Source organism: Scyliorhinus canicula, unplaced genomic scaffold (genome assembly GCF_902713615.1).
Source record: "Scyliorhinus canicula unplaced genomic scaffold, sScyCan1.1, whole genome shotgun sequence".
Classification (NCBI taxonomy): domain Eukaryota; kingdom Metazoa; phylum Chordata; class Chondrichthyes; order Carcharhiniformes; family Scyliorhinidae; genus Scyliorhinus; species Scyliorhinus canicula.
In genome coordinates this window covers 304,410-326,203 of record NW_024055425.1, presented here as the reverse complement: position 1 = coordinate 326,203, position 21,794 = coordinate 304,410, and the positions used below count along the sequence as shown (strand labels likewise).

Here is a 21,794-nt window from a genome sequence, read left to right as displayed (position 1 = left end):
CCCCAATAGAATGGTGGGTACGCGTGCGCTCCACTGCTGCGAGTGCCCAAATAAAGTTGATGAGTGCACATGCGCAACCTCACTCGCGCGCGATAGAGATGGCGTACCCATCGTCCCGTCTGTGAGAAAACTGCAGGCCTCGCTCAGGGCCCCCGGTACCGGTAGGTTATTTTTACGGGTTTTCAGTTATATAACATATTTACGAATGTGTCCAACGACGCGCCTGATTCATCTCTCCCTCAGTCCCGCCATTCCTATCTTTACAGATTGTGGATCCGAGAAAGATTTTCTCTGCGCCGCCATTAATCACACTGCGCATGCTTCACTCGGCCCAGTTCCGCCCCCTCATTCACTCCGATTGGCTGGAGGACCAGCCGCTCCATCCGGTCCTCTGAAGCTGCCCCCTGAACCCTATTGGCCAGGAGCTGCCGTCAATCATTGCACTGGTTTGGTGAGGTATTAGGTGAGAGGTCAGTGTTGGGGGCGGAGTTTACAAATCAGCTAATATCCCACTATTTAAGGAAGATTGTCGAGATAAGCCAGGGAACTGCAAACCAGTGAGTCTCACGTCAGTGGGGCAGCAGGGTAGCATGGTGGTTAGCATAAATGCTTCACAGCTCAGGGTCCCAGGTTCGATTCCCGGCTGGGTCATTGTCTGTGTGGAGTCTGCACGTCCTCCCCCTGTGTGCGTGGGTTTCCTCCAGGTGCTCCGGTTTCCTCCCACAGTCCAAAGATGTGCAGGTTAGGTGGATTGGCCATGCTAAATTGCCCGTAGTGTCCTAATGAAAGTAAGGTTAAGGGGGGTGTTGTTGGGTTACGGGTATAGGGTGGATACGTGGGTTTGAGTAGGGTGATCATGGCTCGGCACAACATTGAGGGCCGAAGGGCCTGTTCTGTGCTGTACTGTTCTATGTTCTATGGTAGTGGAAACTATCGGAGAAAATTCTGAAGGAGCGAATCTATCTCCACTTGGAGAGAATGATCAGGAATAGTCAGCATGGCTCAGCGGGAGGTCATGCCTCACACATTTGATTGATTGATTGACACCAGGTGTGTTGATGGTGGTAGTGACGTAGTTTACACAGATTTCAGCAAAGCCTTTGACAAGATCCCACATGGGAGACTTTATAAAGAAGACAAATACACATGTGATACAGAGTAACATGATAAGGTGGATTCAAAATTGGCTTAGCTGTAGGAGAGGGTGATGACAGACGGCTGCTTTAGTGTCTGGAAGCCAGTGTCCAGTGGGGTACCACAGGGATCTGCGCTGGGTCCCCTGTTGTTTGTCATTTACATAAACGCCATAGATGACTTTGTGTGGGGTAGAATCATTACCTTTGTGGATGACACACAGCTTGGCCTGGTGATTAAGAGTGAGGTTGAGTGTCTTGGGTTACAGGAAGATATAGACAGGATGATCAAATGGGCAGAAACGGGGCAGATGGAATTTAACCCTGAAATATGTGAGGTGACACACTTTGGAAGGAGTAATTTGAAAAGGAAGCATTCAATGAACGGCCTGACACTGTGACGTCTGAGGAACAAAGGGACCTTGGCGTGTTTGTCCATAGATCTCTAAAGGTGGAAGGGCAGGTTAATAGGATGGTGAAAGAGGCATATGGGGCACTTGTCCTTTAGCAATTGAGGCATAGATGAGGTCGCAGTGACGTCTCAGGAACAGTGACGTCAGCCCTCAGACCATCTTCATGTTGTATTTGGCGTCATCCCCGCTGCTGCCTCCGCCGCCCCCGCCAGCGTGCGGCACGAAGTCGACATGAATGTTGTGTTTGATGGGCCCGCTGACCCGGCTCCAGATGAAGAGTAAAGTGAAGCAGAGCGACACCACGGTGAAGAAGGAGGTGAAGCCCATGGTGGTGGCCACCAGCAGCGTGTGGGTGTCGAAGGGGTATCCGGGCCGCAGGCCGGCCTTGGCCCGGGAGTCGGAGCGCCCAGCCAGTCCCAGCTCCTGAAGCGAGAGCTCTTTCACAGGGTCGGTGCAGAGCTGATAGGCTGAATGGCCTCCCTCTGCTCTGTAGGGATTCTGCGGTTTGACTCTCTTCCCCCGATCCCATCACTGAGGGGGGATCTCCCCCACTCTTCAGTAACTTCCCCGGGGCCTCTAGAACCCATCGTCTCCAGAATCCCCACCCCGTCCCCATGATACAGCCTTGTCCACCTTCCCTCTCGGACCCTCTCCACTACCCTCCACAACATCCCCCCCACCCCCCACGTCATCCCCTCTTGTGGCTTCACCTCGCTCCCACAAACACCTTTGTGTCCTTCCCAAATTTCTGTGCAAGGGCGGGCTTCGGGGTACAGAGAGAGATGGGAGGGGTTGAATATTTGACTGAAAATCGTGATTACCTCATAAGCTTCATATTTATGGCGAAGAGTTTGAGGGTCTTCTTCGGTCCTGTATCTGCTGACGGTCCGGGAGCAGCTTTCGCTGTACAAGGAGCTACTGCCGCTTGTCAGCTTGTTTTAATCCTGCTGGGATCTGGTTACAGGTTACACACCAGCTGGAGCCTGTGGCTGAGGCTCCGGACGAGCGGCTTGATCGGGTTTCATCATAAACATTGTTCCTCCTGAATATTTAAACATTTGACATGGGTAAACACCGGGGCAGAAACAGAAAACACTGGCTCAAAGTGTGAAAAGCTGGAGTGTGACCCACATTCATCTACACAGAGCAACGTGCTAGACAGGGAGTAAAGCTCCCTCCCTCTACACTGTCCCGATCAATCACTCCCAGGACAGGTCCAGCACGGGGTTAGATACAGAGTAAAGCTCACTCTACACTGTCACCATCAAACACTCCCAGGACAGGTACAGTATGGTGTTAGATACATAGTAAAGCTCCTTCCACACTGTCCCCATCAAACACCCCAGGACAGGTACAGCACAGGGTTAGATACAGAGTAAAGCTCCCTCTACACTATCCCCATCAAACATTCCCAAGACAGGTACGCACGGGGTTAGATACAGAGTAAAGCTCACTCTATACTGTCCCCATCAAATACTCCCAGGACAGGTACAGCACGAGGTTGGATACAAAGTAAAGCTCCCTCTACACTATCCCCATCAAACACTCCCAGGACAGGTACAGCCCAGTGTTAGGTACAGAGTAAAGCTCACTCTACACTGTCACCATCAAATACTCCCAGGACAGGTACATAGGAAAGGAGCAGGCCATTCAGCCCATTGAACATGCTCTGTTCTCTAATATGATCATGGCTGATCATCCACTTCCATGGAAAAATAATTCCAAGTAAAAGTGGTTTTCCGAAAATTAACACAAAGTTCACTGTTTAATGATTTCCCGCACACACAGCGACTGGTTAATGATTTCCTACTCCGATTTCCAGCTGCGATTGGTGTTCTGAGTGGAGGCGGGCTTAATATACCTCCCCATGGGCCGATTTGAAAGGCAGGCCAGCTTTGGGGGCTTCCTTGATGGGTGGTTTGCGGCTCGGTCCCAGTCCCCGAGGGAAAGGCAGATGACTGGTCCTCAGGGTGCTCCTTTCCTGGGGACACGGTTCAGATTCACTCCCTTAGTCTCTGGCTGGCAGGAAGCGCCTTAGTTTCCTGTGGAATATATGAATTACATCTAAAGCTGATCATTTAAGTATGTCACTGAGGACCAGAACCATGTAAGGATTTGACTGTCTGTATTATTGCAGAGCTGTTAAGAAAGTCAGTAACAGACAATCTGTCGTTGGGAGTTTGATTCTCTGGTGTCTGAACCACAAGATTCAATGTTTCGAGTCAACAAGATGAACAAGGAAACACATCAGGGCCCAAAACTCCAGCTGGATGTTCACAGGAGAAAGACTGTTATCAAACACCTCGAATGGACAGAACAGAGAAAGGTCCCAACTGTAAGAACCCTCAAATTATTTGTAAATATCTTTCAAATGCTGACAGGTTGCAGCTGTCAGTTTCCATCACATTGAAGGTTACAGAATGGTTATTCTAGAACTAAAATCACGAGTTATATCACAGCTAGAGACGGAGTACAGTTCGGGTCATCACATTCCAGTACATCACTCTTCCTGCAGAGAGGACGGAAGAGGTTTTCTGGATGTTTCCAGGATTGGGGAATTTTAACAAGAGGAAGATTGGATCGACTGGGATTGTTTTCTGTGGAACAGAGGAGGCTGAGTGGACATTTAATTGAAGTGCATAAAATCATGAGTGTCCCAGATGCAGTGGATCAGACGCAGAAGGACCTATTTCATTAACAGGCTGGTCAGTAACCAGGGGACAGAGATTTAAGTATCTGTTGGAAGGATTAGAGGGGAATTGAGGATTTTCTTCACCCAGGGGGGTGGTGGGGATCTGGAACTCTGTCTGAAAGGGAGATAGAGACAGAAACCCTCATCACATTTAAAGACACCTTGATGTGGAGTCTCTGTGACCTGCAGGGCTACAAGACCAAGAAGCAGAAAGTGGACTGGATAAACCGTTCTCAGCCAACACAGACACAATGGGCTGAATGGCCTCCTCTGTGCTGTACATTTCTAGCATTCTGTGATGACAAGTGATCCTTGGGTTTTTATCCAAGACAGACCTCAGCCCAGTCAGTTAGTCCAAGTGTTGATGTGATGGATGAAGTTAAGAGGTGTCAGGTACCAGAAGCGGTGATTAAAATGGAATTGTCCAGTAAATTACTGATATAGTTTATCTGTATGTGTTCCATACCCATACATACCCGCCACCACACAAAAGGTCCTGAGAGCCCAAAGTCCTTTAGTTCCAGTCCAGCTTCCTTCTTTTAATAAAAGTCCTAATCAGAGCAATTTTGGATTAACAGCCGCCGCCACTGTACAGCACTGAAAGAACCAAGTGCCCATTCGTTCAAGTCCAGCTTCTTATCTTTAATAAAGGTCCAAACCTGTTCTGGTGTCTCAAAATAGTAGTGGAGTTCCTCAACCGTAACCAGAGCTTTGCAGGATACAGCATTCCAAACCTCACCTTTTGTAGAGGGCTGCCTTTACCTTGATGAATCCTGCACGCCTCTTGCCAGCTCCGTTCCCAAGTCCTGGTAAATGCGCACACTCAGCAGTTCTCCATCTGCTGCTCCTCTCCGCCTTGGCCATCGCAGCACACGTTCCCTGTCAGCAAGCTGGTGAAAGCGGACCACCAGGCCCTCGGTCGGTCGCCCGTCCTGGCTTCCTTGCGGGGGCTCTATGTGCCCCATCCAGCTCCAGGGGTTGAGGAAGGCCTCCGGTCCCATCAGCGCCTCAAGCATACCGTCACGTATGCACCCACACATCCGACCCCTCGCAGCCCTCGGGGAGGCCAATGATCCGTAAATTCTGCCTCCTGGCTCTGTTCCCAGCTCTTCAAGCTGCTCCTGCATCCTCCTCTGACGGGGCGTTCAGCTCCTCCACTCGTGCTCCAGCTCCGTTATTGTGCCCGCCTGACTGGAGAGCTTCGCCTCGACCTCCCTGAGCGCCTTCCCTTGGACCGCCTGTGTCTTGACCATTCGTCCATCACCGCTCTCATCGGGTCCAGCGTGTACCTCCTCAGCTCAGCGAAGCAGTTCTTGAAGAACTCCATCTGCTCCTCCCTTGGCCAGTGAGCCCCCGCCGTCCGCCATGCTTGGCCGCCCGGCCTGGGGCCCCCCGCTGCTCCTGCTTCGATCTTTGCCGCTCCACTCGACCACTTCTAGTCCAGCTGCCCATACCCCGGAAAGGAAGCCTCTTCCCTATCGTCTCCTCCAACGATTCAGGCTGCCAGGTCCCAAAAAAGTCCGTTAACAAAGGTCCGTTTCCCCATCGCGGGTGGGAGTGATCCGACCTGCGACCTGCCTCCTCGAGGGCGCCACCGGAAGTGTGCCAGGTATCGTTAAGATACCGCCACAAGTTTCTAGGTCAAGTTCAAAGCAATAAAACCATACACCAATTAGTAAGTTCAAACAAATGAGTTTATTATAATACAATTATAAACTACTCATGCACACGCTAAGATGACTAAACTATTCCTACCACTAAATAGACCAATACTTATCTGAATAAGGAACTGCCGGATCAGGGGACAAGGGCCTCTTGCTCTGCACTGGGTCCGCAGACTTCAGGTTGATACGGGTTAAAAGGGGTCAGGAATGTCTATCTCTGGTAGCGATCGTTGTGAGACACTTACTTGCTGGCGGCTGCTGTCCGAACCTCTCTTCTCTCTCGGTCAAGGTCTTCTTCGGTAAAGGCTGGTCAAGAGGACTGGTCAAGAAGAACAAACTGAGTTTGGGACCTGTCTTTTATAGGTCCCAGGGCTACGCACCCCTTTTGGGCGGACCCTCTATCTCTCTGTAATCTCCTCCATTCCCTTCTCTATATCTCTGTAATCTCCATTCCCTTCTCTATCTCTCTGTAATCCCCTCCATTCCCTTCTCTATCTCTCTGTAATCTCCATTCCCTTCTCTATCTCTCAGTAATCCCCTCCATTCCCTTCTCTATCTCTCTGTAATCCCCTCCATTCCCTTCTCTATCTCTCTGTAATCGCCTCCATTCCCTTCTCTATCTCTCTGTAATCTCCTCCACGCTCTTATCTCTCCCAGTCTCTGCAATCAGCTCCAGCCTCTCAACCTCCAAGGTCTCTGCACTCCTCTCATTCCAGCTTCCTGACCATTCCTGATTTTAATCACTCTGTTGTTATCCATGCCTCGAGCTAAGGCCACAAACTCTGGAATTTCCTCCCCAAGCCTCTTGACTTCTCTATCTTCCTGTCCTCCTTTAAGATACTCGTTAAATCCAACTCTGACCATCTGCCTCTTATCTCCTTACATGACTCTATGTCAATATTGCTTTTTATCCCACCTATGGAGCACCTCAAAACGGTCCATTACACAAAGGGCGCTATATAATACACAGTGTTAGTGATTTGGACATGTATCACTGTTCATTCATCATCACTAGGGTGAATAACCTGTACTCCAGCATTGTGGGAGTCCCTTCACCACACAGACAGCAGCGGTTCAAGAAGGTCAAACATCATCTTCTCCACAGGTAACTGGGGATGGGGAATATTTGCTGCTGGTCTTGTTAGTGAAAGGACGAGGGGAGTGGGAGGAGCTGATTGGCTCTGGCACAGAGAGCCAGCACAGACAGGACGGGCTGAATGGCCTCCGTCGTTATTGTGACCATTCATGATTCACTGATAAAGAGGTGATGCTGGCGACCAGGGAACAACCTCTGGAACCAATGGCCAACCTCATACAAAGCAGCTCTTCATTGATCTGGGGGCTGCGGCCCCGCTCGGTGTAAACGGGGGGAGAAGGATCCGTTCAGTTTATTTCCGGACACTCTCTGTCCACCCACCGGACCCTGCGCCCCACCATCCCCCCCTTTACCCATTGTGGACACGTCTGCCCATCACCCGCACTGCGCATGCTTCACTCACAGTCCAGCTCCACCCCTCATTCACTCCCATTGGTTGGAGGACCAGCCGCTCCTGTCCGCACATCCAGGCCCGCCCCCTCTATTCCTATTGGTCCGGTACTGCCACCAATCACTCCCCAGGCATTGTGATGGTTCAGGCTGTGATTGGCGCATTCGCAGTACAGATTATCGCTGACGGTGCGAGGAGCAGGAAAAAAACAATGGAGCGACTTTCAGGAATGGAGCCAGTGGATGGCCGGGGAGCAATAGAAGCTGCCGCAGTGAGCCGGGAGGCTTCATAAATACCCTGTGGAGGCTTCAACTCCGAGTAAAATGTTAACGGTCCCGTCTTAAACAGCACCGAACAGAGTGAGAGCTGAGCGGTGACAGGCCCGGGTTACCACTGCCACTTTACAGAGGACAAGGGGCCGCAGGGCGCATGCGCTGTGAGCCTGGACCGGATACCAACTCTCCCGGATTGACTGGCTGGAGTCTCCAGGATTTGATTTTATTCATTTGTGGGAGTCACTGGCTGAGCCAACATTTATTGCCCATCCCTAATTTCCCTTAAACCCGAGTGGCTGGCTCGGCCATCTCGGAGGGCATTTACAGAATCAACCACATTGCTGTGGTTTGGAACCGTGTTGGCCAGACCAGGTAAGGATGGCAGATTTTCTTTTCTGTTCATTCGGGATGTGGCTTTGGTGAGATTCATGCCGGGGTCTCTGGAAAATCATTAGGACGGTAAACAGGATTTTGGGTCTCTGAAAAATAGTCGGCTCCTCGAACCTGCTCCTTACACACAAACTAGGAGTCGGCCCCTCGAGCCTGCTCCTTACATACAAACTAGGAGTCGGCCCCTCGAGCCTGCTCCTTACATACAAACTAGGAGTCGGCCCCTCGAGCCTGCTCCTTACATACAAACTAGGAGTCGGCCCCTCGAGCCTGCTCCTTACACACAAACTAGGAGTCGGCCCCTCGAGCCTGCTCCTTACATACAAACTAGGAGTCGGCCCCTCGAGCCTGCTCCTTACACACAAACTAGGAGTCGGCCCCTCGAGCCTGCTCCTTACACACAAACTAGGAGTCGGTCCCTCGAGCCTGCTCCTTACATACAAACTAGGAGTCGGCCCCTCGAGCCTGCTCCTTACACACAAACTAGGAGTCGGCCCCTCGAGCCTGCTCCTTACACACAGACTAGGAGTCGGCCCCTCGAGCCTGCTCCTTACATACAAACCAGGAGTCGGCCCTCGAGCCTGCTCCTTACATACAAACTAGGAGTCGGCCCCTCGAGCCTGCTCCTTACACACAAACTAGGAGTCGGTCCCTCGAGCCCGCTCCTTATACACAACTAGGAGTCGGCCCTCGAGCCTGCTCCTTACATACAAACTAGGAGTCGGCCCCTCGAGCCTGCTCCTTACATACAAACTAGGAGTCGGCCCCTCGAGCCTGCTCCTTACACACAAACTAGGAGTCGGCCCCTCGAGCCTGCTCCTTACACACAGACTAGGAGTCGGCCCCTCGAGCCTGCCCCTTACACACAAACTAGGAGTCGGTCCCTCGAGCCTGCTCCTTACATACAAACTAGGAGTCGCCCCTCGAGCCTGCTCTTACACACAAACTAGGAGTCGGCCCCTCGAGCCTGCTCCTTACATACAAACTAGGAGTCGGCCCCTCGAGCCTGCCCCTTACACACAAACTAGGAGTCGGCCCCTCGAGCCTGCTCCTTACACACAAACTGGGAGTCGGCCCCTCGAGCCTGCTCCTTACACACAAACTAGGAGTCGGCCCTCGAGCCTGCTCCTTACACACAAACTAGGAGTCGGCCCCTCGAGCCTGCCCCTTACACACAAACTAGGAGTCGGTCCCTCGAGCCTGCTCCTTATACACAAACTAGGAGTCGGCCCTCAAGCCTGCTCCTTACACACAAACTAGGAGTCGGCCCCTCGAGCCTGCTCCTTACACACAAACTAGGAGAGGCCCCTCGAGCCTGCTCCTTACATACAAACTAGGAGTCGGCCCCTCGAGCCTGCTCCTTACATACAAACTAGAGTCGGCCCCTCGAGCCTGCTCCTACACACAAACTAGGAGTCGGCCCCTCGAGCCTGCTCCTTACATACAAACTAGGGGACGGCCCTCGAGCCTGCTCCTTACATACAAACTAGGAGTCGGCCCCTCGAGCCTGCTCCTTACACACAAACTAGGAGTCGGCCCCTCGAGCCTGCTCCTTACATACAAACTAGGAGTCGGCCCTCGAGCCTGCTCCTTACACACAGACTAGGAGTCGGCCCCTCGAGCCTGCCCTTACACACAAACTAGGAGTCGGCCCCTCGAGCCTGCTCCTTACATACAAACTAGGAGTCGGCCCCTCGAGCCTGCTCCTTACACACAAACTAGGAGTCGGCCCTCGAGCCTGCTCCTTACATACAAACTAGGAGTCGGCCCCTCGAGCCTGCTCCTTACACACAAACTAGGAGTCGGCCCCTCGAGCCTGCCTTACACACAAACTAGGAGTCGGCCCTCGAGCCTGCTCCTACATACAAACTAGGAGTCGGCCCCTCGAGCCTGCTCCTTACACAAACTAGGAGTCGGCCCCTCGAGCCTGCTCCTTACATACAAACTAGGAGTCGGCCCCTCGAGCCTGCTCCTTACATACAAACAGGAGTCGGCCCCTCGAGCCTGCTCCTTACATACAAACCAGGAGTCGGCCCTCGAGCCTGCTCCTTACATACAAACTAGGAGTCGGCCCCTCGAGCCTGCTCCTTACACACAAACTAGGAGTCGGCCCTCGAGCCTGCTCCTTACATACAAACTAGGAGTCGGCCCTCGAGCCTGCCCTTACATACAAACTAGGAGTCGGCCCTCGAGCCTGCCCTTACACACAAACTAGGAGTCGGTCCCTCGAGCCTGCTCCTTACATACAAACTAGGAGTCGGCCCCTCGAGCCTGCTCCTTACACACAACTAGGAGTCGGCCCCTCGAGCCTGCCCTTACAACAAACTAGGAGTCGGCCCCTCGAGCCTGCCCTTACACACAAACTAGGAGTCGGTCCCTCACCTGCTCCTTACAACAAACTAGGAGTCGGCCCCTCGAGCCTGCTCCTTACACACAAACTAGGAGTCGGCCCTCAGCCTGCTCCTTACACACAAACTAGGAGTCGGCCCCTCGAGCCTGCCCTTACACAAACTAGGAGTCGGCCCTCGAGCCTGCTCCTTATACACAAACTAGGAGTCGGCCCTCAGCCTGCTCCTTACACAAACTAGGAGTCGGCCCCTCGAGCCTGCTCCTTACACAAACTAGGAGTAGGCCCCTCGAGCCTGCTCCTTACATACAAACTAGGAGTCGGCCCCGAGCCTGCTCCTTACATACAACTAGGAGTCGGCCCCTCGAGCCTGCTCCTTACACACAAACTAGGAGTCGGCCCCTCGAGCCTGCTCCTTACATACAAACTAGGAGTCGGCCCCTCGAGCCTGCTCCTTACATACAAACTAGGAGTCGGCCCCTCGAGCCTGCTCCTTACACACAACTAGGAGTCGGCCCCTCGAGCCTGCTCCTTACACACAAGACTAGGAGTCGGCCCCTCGAGCCTGCTCCTTACACACAACTAGGAGTCGGCCCCTCGAGCCTGCCCTTACCACAAACTAGGAGTCGGTCCCTCGAGCCTGCTCCTTACATACAAACTAGGAGTCGGCCCCTCGAGCCTGCTCCTTACACACAAACTAGGAGTCGGCCCTCGAGCCTGCTCCTTACATACAAACTAGGAGTCGGCCCCTCGAGCCTGCTCCTTACACACAACTAGGAGTCGCGCCCCTCGAGCCTGCCCTTACACACAAACTAGGAGTCGGTCCCTCGAGCCTGCTCCTTACACACAAACTAGGAGTCGGCCCCTCGAGCCTGCTCCTTACACACAAACTAGGAGTCGGCCCCGAGCCTGCTCCTTACATACAAACTAGGAGTCGGCCCTCGAGCCTGCTCCTTACATACAAACTAGGAGTCGGCCCTCGAGCCTGCTCCTTACATACAAACCAGGAGTCGGCCCTCGAGCCTGCTCCTTACATACAAACTAGGAGTCGGCCCCTCGAGCCTGCTCCTTACACACAAGGAGTCGGTCCCTCGAGCCTGCTCCTTACATACAAACCAGGAGTCGGCCCTCGAGCCTGCTCCTTACATACAATAGGAGTCGGCCCCTCGAGCCTGCTCCTTACACACAAACTAGGAGTCGGTCCCTCGAGCCTGCTCCTTATACACAAACGAGGAGTCGCCCTCGAGCCTGCTCCTTACATTACAACTAGGAGTCGGGCCCTCGAGCCCTGCTCCTTACACACAGACTAGGAGTCGGTCCCTCGAGCCTGCTCCTTACACACAGACTAGGAGTCGGCCCTCGAGCCTGCTCCTTACATACAAACTAGGAGTCGGCCTATCAGACCTGCTCCACAATTCAGTAATTTTAACGTCCAGTCCGCATTCCTTCCGACCCCAATAACCTTTCATCCCCTTGCTTATCAAGAATCTATCCATCTCTGCCTTAAAATATTCAAGGACTCTACTTCCACTGCATTTTAAGGACAGAAGTGCCAAAGTTATAGAACCCAACAGTGCTAGAAGGAGCCCATTCAGCTCCATTGAGTCTGCACCAACCCTCCGAATGAGCACCGCACCCAGGCCCACTCCATCCACCTCATTTCATCCTCATAACCCCACCCAACGTGCAGACCCTTGGAGACCAAGGGGAATTTAGCATGGCCAATCCACCTAGCCTTGATTGGATTTGATTTTGTTTATTGCCATGTGTACCGCGGTACAGTGAAACAAATTTTTCTGCGAGCAGCTCAACCGATCATTAAGTACATGAAAAAAATACATAATAGGGCAACACAAGGTACACAATGTTACTACATTAACACCGTTATCGGGCTGAAGCATACAGGGGTGTAGTATTAATCACGTCAGTCCATAAGAGGGCCATTTAGGAAGTCTGATAACAGCGGGGAAGAAGCTGTTTTTAAGTCTGTTCGTGCGTGTTCTCAGACTCTGTATCTCCTGCCCGATGGAAGAAGTTGGAAGAGTGAGTAAGCTGGGTGGGAGGGGTCTTTGATTATGCTGCCCGCTTTCCCAAGGCAGTGGGAGGTGTGGATAGAGTCAATGGATGGAAAGCAGGTTTGTGTGATGGACTGGGCTGTGTTCACTACTCTCTGAAGTTTCTTACGATCTTGGGCCATGCAGTTGCCATACTAGGCTGTGATGCAGCCCGATAGGATGCTTTCATCTAGAACATAGAACAGTACAGCACAGAACAGGCCCTTCGGCCCTCGATGTTGTACCGAGCAATGATCACCCCACTGAAACCCACGCATCCACCCTACACCCGTAACCCAACAACCCCCCCTTAACCTTACTTTTTAGGACACTACGGGCAATTTAGCATGGCCAATCCACCTAACCCGCACATCTTTGGACTGTGGGAGGAAACCGGAGCACCCGGAGGAAACCCACGCACACACGGGGAGGACGTGCAGACTCCGCACAGACAGTGACCCAGCCGGGAACTGAACCTGGGACCCTGGAGCTGTGAAGCATTTATGCTAACCACCATGCTACTGTGCTACCCCCTAATGTGTAATCTTCCCATCTGTAAAAGTTGGTAAGAGTTAATGTGGACATGCTGAATTTCCTTAGTTTCCTGAAAAAGAAGAGACGCTGTTCTGCTTTCTTGGTGGTAGCGCCGGCGTGGGTGGACCAGGACAGATTGTTGGTGATGTGCATACCTAGGAATTTGAAACTGTTAACCATCTCCACCTCAACCCTGTTGATGCTGACGGGAGTGTACGATACATTGCTTTCTGAAGTCAATGATCAGCTCTTTAGTTTTTCTGACATTGAGGGATAGATTGTTGTTGTTACGCCACTCCACTAGGTTCTCTACATCCCTCCTGTAGATATTGAAGATGTTGAGGGATATAGGGATAGTGTGGGAAAACAGTGCTGAGGTAGATCAGCCAATGATTCCATTTACTGGTTCAGGCTCGATGGGCCGAATGGCCGACTGCAGCACATATTTGTTGTGACTTCCTGGACAGGAAGCTGTGAGCTTGGATCTGTCAATCAGCCTGAATCAGCACCTTCAGGAGAATAGGGAGGGTGAATATTAGATACAGCAGAGTGAGAATGGAGGGAGAGTGTGTGGGATGGAGATTTACAGCTTTCGGGGAATAAGAGAAAGGAAAAAATGTGACATAGAAACTAGAATTGTCTGTTCTGAGTTTCTATCCTGTACTGACAGTGATGAATTTTGAAAATTGTTTTCACAGGATATTAGACGACAAGGAATTACAGACAGAAATCTCAAACATTACGTCTCAATCTGACAGTCACTCGATTCCTTGGAACCTGAATATCATCGGGCTTTGAATCTAGAAGGAGAAATGTTTACCCGAACTGTCAGCTTCTAAAGATTTCAAACATCTGTGTGACTGGAAAAGCACCGAGACCCACACAGCACACACCCCAGTGAGAGTGTTCCAGTGAACTGACTGTGGAAAGAGCTTTAACCAGCTACACAACCTGAAAAAACTTCACACCATTCACAGTGAGGAGAGACCCTACGCAGATTCTGAACTGATTGTCGAACCTGGAGAGACGAGGAGACCCAAAACATGGAGAAACCGTGGAAATGTGGGGAGTGTGGGAAGGGATGCCAAGCCCCATCTAAGCTGGAGATTCATCGACGCATTCACACTGGGGAGAGGCCGTTCACCTGCTCTCAGTGTGGGAAGGGATTCAATCAGTTATCCAGTCTGCAGAGACACCAGCGAGTTCACACTGGGGAGAGGCCACTCACCTGCTCTCAGTGTGGGAAGGAATTCACTCGTTCATCCAGTCTGCAGAGACACCAGCGAGTTCACACTGGGGAGAGGCCATTCACCTGCTCTCAGTGTGGGAAGGAATTCACTCGTTTATCCAGTCTGCAGAGACACCAGCGAGTTCACACTGGGGAGAGGCCATTCACCTGCTCTCAGTGTGGGAAAGGATTTACTGAATTATCCAGCCTGCAGTCACACCAGCACGTTCACTCTGGGGAGAGGCCATTCACCTGCTGTCAGTGTGGGAAAGGATTTACTCAAGTATCCAACCTGCGGAAACACCAGCGAGTTCACACTGGGGAGAGGCCATTCTCCTGCTCTCAGTGTGGGAAGCGATTCACTCGGTTATCCAACCTGCAGTCACACCAGCGAGTTCACACTGGGGAGAGACCATTCACCTGCTCTGTGTGGGAAAGGATTTAAGGAACTATCCAACCTGCGGAAACACCAGCGAGTTCACACTGGGGAGAGGCCATTCACCTGCTCTCAGTGTGGGAAGGGATTCACTCAGTTATCCAGCCTGCAGTCACACCAGCGCGTTCACACTGGGGAGAGGCCATTCACCTGCTCTCAGTGTGGGAAAGGATTTACTGAAGTATCCAACCTGCGGAGACACCAGCGAGTTCACACTGGGGAGAGGCCGTCCACCTCTCAATGTGAGACGGGATTGCATGTTTCACCACACCTGCTGTGACACCAACAATTTCACAATTGATTACAGGGGTTGGATTCTTCTGTTATTGTTTCTGCTCTACAGCCAGGACTGCATTTAGTTCATTCTGACAGGTGGTCAGTGGGGATGGTCGGAGGGTTTCTTTCTGCTGGACTGGCCGGTCTCACCACTTTGCCTCCAGTGGGCTGATTCTCTTTGAGCTTTGTTGCTAATACCTGGCTTCAAATTGCACAAGGATCACAGAGTGAAAGGGTGTTTGGAATTTTGAAGTCATTTAGCTCCTATTTCTGTTTGGAACCTCCCAAAGCATGCCACGCTGCCATGGAGATGAGCATTTCTTTTTTGTTTAACTGATCTCGATATCACCAGGGACCCGGGTCACTGTCTGTGTGGAGTTTGTACATTCTCCCCATGTCTGAGTGGGTCTCACCCCCAAAACCCAGGGCTGGTGAATTGGCCACGGTAAATTGCCTCTTAATTGGAAAAAAGAATTGGGTATTCTAAATGTAAAAAACAAAATCTCCGGGTATTACTCACTTATCTGGGTGTTACTGACAGAAGAAAACTATCCGGGTTTGAGGGACAAGTTGTCTGAGGTGGACTGGGAAACTGATGGGAGACAGGGAATAGCTAATATTTTAGGAATTATTACATGTTTACCAGGGGGTTGGATAGCTCAGTTGCCTGGACGACTGGTTCGTGATACAGAACGAGGCCAACAGCTCGGTTCGACTCCCACACCGGGTGAGGGTTAACCATGAAGGCCCGGCCTTATCACCATTACCCCTCGCCTGAGGTGTGGTGACCCTCAGATTAAATCACCACCAGCCAGCTCGCTCGCTCTCTCTTTCTTGCTCAAAGGGGAAAGCAGCCTGTGGTCCTCTGGGTATTTTGTGATTTTTATTTCACAAAAATACAGCAAATATAGATTCTATTAAAGTACAAAATTCCAACAGGAAAAGTGATTCAAACGTGGCAAACAAGAAAAGTTAAGTATTTGATTTATTGTCACATGTACCGAAGTAGTGAAAAGTATTTTTTCTGCGGCCAAAGGACACAGTACGTAAACAAAGTAGACGCAAAGAATAATCGACAGAACATTGACAAATGGTACAGCAACAAACAGTGATTGGTTACTGCAGAACAAGGGGGCAAACAGAGCAAATACATGAGCAAGAGCAGCATAGGGCATCGTGAATTGTGTTCTTACAGGGAACAGATCAGTCTGGGGGGTGGGGGGGGAGTCGTTCAGGAGTGTTGTAGCTGTTGGGAAGAAGCTGTTCCTATGTCTGGATGTGCGAGTCTTCAGACTTCTGTACCTTCTGCCTGATGGAAGGGTCTAGACCAGAGGTTCTCAACCGGGGTCCACATGGACCCTGGGGGTCCATGTAACATTACTGGGGGTCCACACAAAAAAAAACGAATTGGGGGTCCACGGTGATATTTTAGTGGTCCATAGAGCAATTCTACTTCAGAACAACTGTTATTACTGAGAATTCAATTTTTACAGTAATCTACACCATATTAAAATACTAAAAGTAGAAATATTCATGTAGCTATGAATTTTTTATGGCAATCAAGTAGAAGAAAAAAACTTTACATTTGACAGTGTCGTAAATTTAAAGTTACCTAGAACAAGCGGAGGTGAAAATCACCCATCGTTTCTCCTTGACAAGTTTAATGAATGATTTATAACAGTAATCACTAGAAACTGTGTATATTTGATATGAATTGGTTATTTTTAGAGTAATTTAATTCAATTTAGTCAGTAAAAAGTTTTTTTCATTACTTTTCATGTTAGAATAAGTTTGGCAACGTACGGAAATACCGCTAATCCGTTTCCAACCTTCGCGGTAAGGTAGATGGACTTTCGCCATCGGACAAAATATAAGGATTCGTTTACCACGCATATAAGAAGCTTTTTTTTCTGTGGAATGGCTATGGGGGTCCACAAAAAAAAATTAAGAGGAAACGGGGTTAAAAAAGGTTGAGAACTCCTGCTAGACGAAGGCAATGCCTGGGTAGGAGGGGTCTCTGATAATGCTGTCTGCCTTCCTGAGGCAGCTGGAGGTGTATCCAGAATCAATATGGGGGTGGCAAGTTTGTGTGATGCGTTGGGCTGAGTTCACCACAGTCTGCAGTTTCTTGCAATCTTGGACCGAGCAGTTGCCATACCAAGCTGTGATACAGCTGGATAGGATGCCCTCTAGCGCACATCTGTAGACGTTTGTGAGAGTCGATGCAGGCATGCTGAATTTCTTTAGCTTCCGTAGGAAGTAGAGAGGTTGTTGGACCTTCTTGACTGTTGCATCAACGTGAGTGGACCAGGACAGACTGTTGGGGATGGTGACCCCCAGGAACTTAATTGATCATCTCCACTTTTGAGCCATTGATGCAGGTGGGGGTGTGTGTGTCGTGCTACGCTTCCTGAAGTCGATGATAAATCCCTTGGAAATGGAAATATTCCATTAGATCAAAGGAAGGGGCTCATAAAGTGGTCAAAATAGTAGTAATGAATGAATCAGTAATTATAGTAAAGGACTGGGTTTTATTTGCTGTAAAATTGTAAAAGCTCAATTGCTGTAAATGGGCAATGAGGATAAATGTACCGGCAAGAGAGACCTTCCCACCCTGATTAACCTCAACATTTGATACTATATGAATAAGGAATTGTACAGAATCAGGTAAAGGGAGAGTATGAAACTGTTCGATTGTATTCCTGTCCAAGATAATGAGAGAAGGTGGAGTCAGTAATTGGGAATCCAATTCAATTAAACTAGCGCCTAATTGACCAATGGTCATGTTCCCACAGGCCCAACTCTGACATGAGGTAATGGTCACTTTGGGGGTAAAAGTCAAGGTTCCGAAGGTCTTCCTTGTTGGCCAAGTACTGAAGACTCTCGAGGCCGAGTTCCAATGAAATTACTGTCAAAGAAGGAGCCAGGGAGGGTTACACTTCCACAGACTGATCACCTGCATGAAGTTATAAACGTCAATGTCTTCAAGTCGTTCAGTAAATCTTGCTCTTTTAATAAACATTTAAAATTTACTATCCAGAGAATTCTGCCTTTGCTTTAATTGGTTAAAATCGTGTCTGAAACAGTGAAACACAGTAAATTTATTAAATGGTAAGTTGGGGGTGGCCGAGGTCAATTAAGTTACAGATAAGAAGATCAGATAACATCAACCTTAGATTTAAAAACTTGCATTTCTGTAGCTCCTTTCACAATCACAGGACATCCCAAAGTGCTTTACAGCCAAAACAGTACTTTTGAAGGGTTGTAACTGGTGTAATGTAGGAAAAACATCAGCAAAATTATACACAGCAAGATCCCACAAACAGCAATGTGATAATGAGCAGATGATCGGATTTTGGTGATGTTGATTGAGGGATAAATATTTCCCAGGACACCGGAGATAACCCCAACTCTTCTTCACAATAGTGGCCACGGGAACGTTTACAGGAACTGAGAGGAACAGACAGGGCTTCAGTTGAACATCTTATTTGAAAGAAGGAAACTCTGACAGTGCAGCACTCCCTGAGTGCTGGGGCAAGGAATATTGGATGTGAATTTTTTTTTTGTCCTCGTGTCCCTGGACTGCTACCTCACAGCGCCAGGGATCCGGGTTCAATTCCAGCCTTGAGTGACTGTGGGGTTTGCTCCCTGTGTCTGCGTGGATTTCCTCCGGGTTCTCCGGTTTCCTCCCACAGTCCAAAGATGTGCAAGTTAAGTAGATTGGCCATGCTAAATTTCCCCTAAGTGTCAAAATGTGATGTGGGGTTCTGGGGTTACAGGAATGTGGTAGGGGAGTGGGCCTAGGTAGGGTACTCTGAGGGTTGGGGCAGACTCGATGGGCCAAATGGTATCCTTCTGCACTGTCGGGATTTCATTCTGTGATGAAACCCAGTGGGTGTGGAGCAAACATTTCAACATTTGTTACTGAGATGGATTAATTCAGCACAGACAGCAGGGATTATTTGAGGGAATACCACAGTATCGTGAGAAAGGAAATTCAGTGTCAGGTGAGGGGAGCTGGGATTTGTAACGGAAGATTAGAAAACTAAAATAATCGAGTAAGAAGGGAGAAAATGACAGCAAACTAAATAATCCATAAAGGACATCAGTTAGTCTCTGCTTATTAAAGAGAAATCAACAATTTATCACAGTGTATGTGAAACAAAACTGATTTCTGACATATATCCAGAATCTTATCCCCAATCCCAGTTATTTAGTGATTATTAATATCAGCAATAAACTCCCAACTGTCAGCATGAAAATGGTTCTGTCCTTAACGTGATTAACAGCAGCAATAACAGCTTGTATTGATATATCACTTCAACATTGTCAAACATCCCAAGGTGCTTCACAGGAGTGTTAACCTCAACACTGAGACTCAACAGGAGATATTCGGACCAAACACTGGGTCAGAGAAGTTTTAAAGGAGAGGAGGGAAAGTTCGAGAGGCGGGGCCGGTAAGGGAGGAATCCAGGGCTCAGCATCCAGGCAGCTGAATGCATATCCAACACTGGAGGAGAGACGGAAATCGGGATGTACAATGAAATGAAAAATGAAAATCGCTTATTGTCACAAGTAGGCTTCAATGAAGTTACTGTGAAAAGTCCCTAGTCGCCACATTCCGGCGCCTGTCCGGGGAGGCTGGTACGGGAATCGAACCGTGATGCTGGCCTGCTTTAAAAGCCAGCGATTTAGCCTGGTGAGCTAAACCTTGAATTGGAGGAGCAGAAAGATCTAAGTGGGATGTCGCACTGGAGGTGGTTCCAGAGAGGGAGGGGTGAGGTCAGGGAGGGATTTGAAATAAAATCTGAGAAGTGTAAAAGTTGATGCATTGTTAGAAGGGGCACCAATGTAGATCAAATAGTACAGGAGTAATCGGTGAATGGGACTGAGTTAGGATAGAGAGGTGGTGGGTAGTGGTAATGTAACTAGTAATCCAGAGGTTCAGGCAAATATTCTTGGGTCATGGGTTTAAATCCCAATATGAATTGGTGGTATTTAAATTCAATAAAATCTGGAATTGAAAGCTAGTCTCAATAATGGGGACCATGAAATTGTCGTTAAAAACCCTGGACTGGCCGACCTGGGCAGCGTGGTAGCATACTGGTTAGCACAATTGCTTTACAGCTCCAGAGTCCCTGGTTCGATTCCCAGCTTGGGTCGCTGTCTGTGCGGAGTCTGCACATTCTCCCCGTGTCTGTGTGGGTTTCCTCTCACAGTCCAAAGATGAGCAGGTTAGGTGGATTGGCCTTGCTAAATTGCCCTTAGTGTTGGGTAGGGTTACTGGGATATGGTGGAGGTGTGGGCTTGGGTAGGATGCTCTTTCCAAGAGCCAGCACAGACTCGATGGGCCGAATGGCCTCCTTCTGCAGTGTACATTCTATGAACTATGTGACTCCAGACCTAGAGCAATAAAGTGACTATTAAACACCCTGAGTTGGTTGTAAACTTCAATCAGGATGGGCAACAATTGCTGGCCTTGCCAGTGACATCCTGTGGAAGAATTAAACAAAAGGCACCAATGTTCCAGATTGACGGCAGCTGGGATACGAAGGGAAGCTCAGAGGGTTCAGGAATATTCGGGTCTAGAAGATGTAACGGTCTGAATGAGAGTTTCAGCAGCAAACAGGATGAAGCAGGAGGAGACCGGAGATGTCACAGAGGTGGATGTAGGCTGCCTTGGTGATGGATCGAATATGGATCAGAAAATCAGTTCAGGGTGAAATCGATGCTGAGGTGATGAACAGTTTGGTTCAGACGCAGTCAGTGGTCAGAATAACAACAGAATCCACCCAATACAGTCAGATGTGGACATGCTGGTGCGTCAGCAGGTTCAGTGAATGAGTGAATCCCTTCCTACACTCAGTGCAGGTGAATGGTTTCTCTCCAGTGTCAGTGAGTTAGTTTTTCATCAGATATTTAACACTTTTAAATCTTTTCACACAGTGCAAACAATTAAAAGGTCCCTTAAATGAGTGAACAACTTTATGGGCAGCGAGGCTGGAAACACAAGTAAATAATTTCCCACATTTGGAGCGAATGAACAGCATCTCTCTGGTGTGGGTGTATCTGGAGACTGGACAACTGATTAAATCTTTTCCCAGACACAGAGCCAGTTTCACGTTTTTTCCTCGCTGCAAATGTGGTGGTGTTTCTGGGAGCTGGATGATTCAGTGAATCCCTTCCCACACACACAGGGTAGGTGAATTGTCTCTCCCCAGTGTTCTGGTGTCAATGCGTTCCCAGCTGGGATGGAGAACTGAATCCCGTCCCAGTCGCCACATTTCTCCCTGTTGTGGATATCCTTGTGGCTCTCCAGGTTGGATGATCAGTTGAAGCCTTGAATGGGATTACACAGGTTATACAGCACAGAGACAGGCCATTCAGCCAGCCAGTTTGTACTGGTGTTTCAGTTCTATTTGAGTCTCCTATCATCTTTGTTTCTCCCATATATATATGTGTGTGTCCAGCCTCCCTATACATACGTTGATACTATTCACTTCACCCAGTGCCTGTGGTAGTGAGATCATTCTCACCATTCTCTGGGTGAAGGAGTTTTTTCTGTATTCCCTATTGGATTTCTTGGTGATGATCGTATGTTGTGGTTTCTAGTTTTGCTCTTTGCTACAAGAGGAAACATTGAAACCAAGAGTAAAGAGATCCAGTCTCTCAATCCTTTCCTGATTTATAAACTCACACATTTTTGGTATGATCCTTGTGAATCTTTGCTCCCTGTCCAGTGGCTCCATCTCCATTTGATAATGTGGGGACCGGAGAAATGGAAAGTTCAGTTTGCTGAGGGGAGGATACAGAAAATCCAGCACCTTCTCAGCCCAATGTCTTCATTTGCAGCAAATGTGTCAGA

At 49.5% G+C, this 21,794-nt stretch overlaps 1 long non-coding RNA gene and 1 pseudogene across 1 annotated transcript; both read left to right on the top strand.

The window, feature by feature from the left end:
• LOC119959294 overlaps window positions 1-16,304 on the top strand; it is an 80,921-nt pseudogene extending 64,617 nt beyond the window's left edge.
• LOC119959300 lies at window positions 59-13,734 on the top strand. Its single transcript, XR_005459155.1, has 3 exons — window positions 59-161; window positions 3,684-3,881; window positions 13,688-13,734. It is a non-coding gene; the product is annotated as an uncharacterized LOC119959300 (long non-coding RNA).
• Window positions 16,305-21,794: the final 5,490 nt, after the last annotated feature.